This window comes from Carlito syrichta, unplaced genomic scaffold, assembly GCF_000164805.1.
Source record: "Carlito syrichta isolate Samal-C Ts95f unplaced genomic scaffold, Tarsius_syrichta-2.0.1 Scaffold288166, whole genome shotgun sequence".
NCBI classification, from domain to species: Eukaryota; Metazoa; Chordata; class Mammalia; order Primates; family Tarsiidae; genus Carlito; species Carlito syrichta.
Genome location: NW_007232262.1, coordinates 44774 through 46202, shown reverse-complemented (window position 1 = coordinate 46202; position 1429 = coordinate 44774). Strand labels below are relative to the sequence as shown.

Sequence of the window (1429 nt, the reverse complement as noted above, 5' to 3'; positions counted from 1 at the left end):
TGGGCACCCCCTCTCCTTCCCTCCTCGGCGCCCATATGTCCCCATGGGTGGCCGTTGTCAGATCCGCCATCCGCGTGCCTCCCGCACATTGACTGAGCTCTGAGCTCTTCCCGCGAGCTAGGCGCTGTGATGGGTGCTGTGGGTGGACTGTCGCATTCCATCCTCACCCTGGCTCCAAGAGGGAGGTGCTAGCACCATCCCCATCTCACAGATGAGGAAACTGAGGCTTAGTGGAGAGAAACAACCCGCCCTGTATCTCAGCTGGCAATGGGCAGCCCTGGGGTGTGAATCGCAGCGGTCTTGCCGGCGCATATGGTCCCAGCCACTGTACCAAGCTCCTTCGCATCTGGCATCCGAGCTGTTGCCACAGCTGCTGCTCAAAGCCGTCTCTCAGCCATCTCTAATTTCCACATCCTTCCTTCTCCTTCACACACACCTCATGCTGACACCTGCTGCTCCTCTCATTTGTCACATCTGTCCCTCAAATTTGTCCCCCTCAAATCAAAGGAGGTAAAGGATTCCCCACCCAGCTCCCAAGGAAGCCCCCATCACCTGGTCCTGTTGCTTTGAGGAATCCCGTGTCTCTGCCCAGGGGAAGAGTGTGAATGTGGGGAGACATGTTCAGGCAGCTCAAAGGACAGCATGTAAGAGTCCACTTTGCTACCCTTCCTCCTGGCCCCGAGGCACTTTTCACCCGCCTCTGGTGCACTCCCAGGCTGCCCCAGGGCCCAGTATCCAAAATTCCAGCAGCTCCCCTCAGTCCAGCAAAACCACTTCCACAGGAACAAGAAAAATAATAGGCGAGGTGAGACGGTGGAAGTCCAGGAAGACAGGCAGATCTGGGGTCCTTGGAGAATACCCACTGCTGACTGCTCTCCCTGCCCACCTGGCCAGGAGCCAGGTACCCTAGAATCCCATCTATAGAGGGTTTGCAGTCTCTGCCAGCAATCACACAAAATAGGCCTCTTAAACTTTACTGTGCCTACACATCTCCTGGGGTTCTTGTTAAAATGCAGATTCTGGGAGCAGTGGCTCATGCCTATAATCCCAGCACTTTGGAAGGCCGAAGTGAGTGGATTGCCTGAGCCCGCAGGTTCGAGACCACCCTGGGCAACTTGGTGAGACCTCATCTCTACAATAAATGAAAAAAAAAATTAGCCAGGCATGGTGGGCATGTCTGTAGTCCCAGCTACTTGGAAGGCTGAAGTGAAAGGATCACCTGAGCCCTGCAGGTCGAGGCTGCAGTGACCATGAGTATGCCACTGCACTCCAGCCTGAGTGACAGAGTGAGACTTAAACTCAAAAAAAGAAAAATGCAGATTCTGATTCAAGAGGTCTGAGGTGGGAACCAAGAGTCTGCATTTCTGTTTTGTTTTGTTTTGTTTTGTTTTTTTGAGTTGGAGTCTCACTCTGTCACCCAGACTGGAGT

At 53.7% G+C, this 1429-nt stretch overlaps 1 pseudogene; it reads right to left on the bottom strand.

Annotated features, from left to right (window-relative positions):
- The window catches only part of LOC103255482, a 6702-nt pseudogene that overhangs the window by 1112 nt on the left and 4161 nt on the right, over window positions 1–1429 (bottom strand).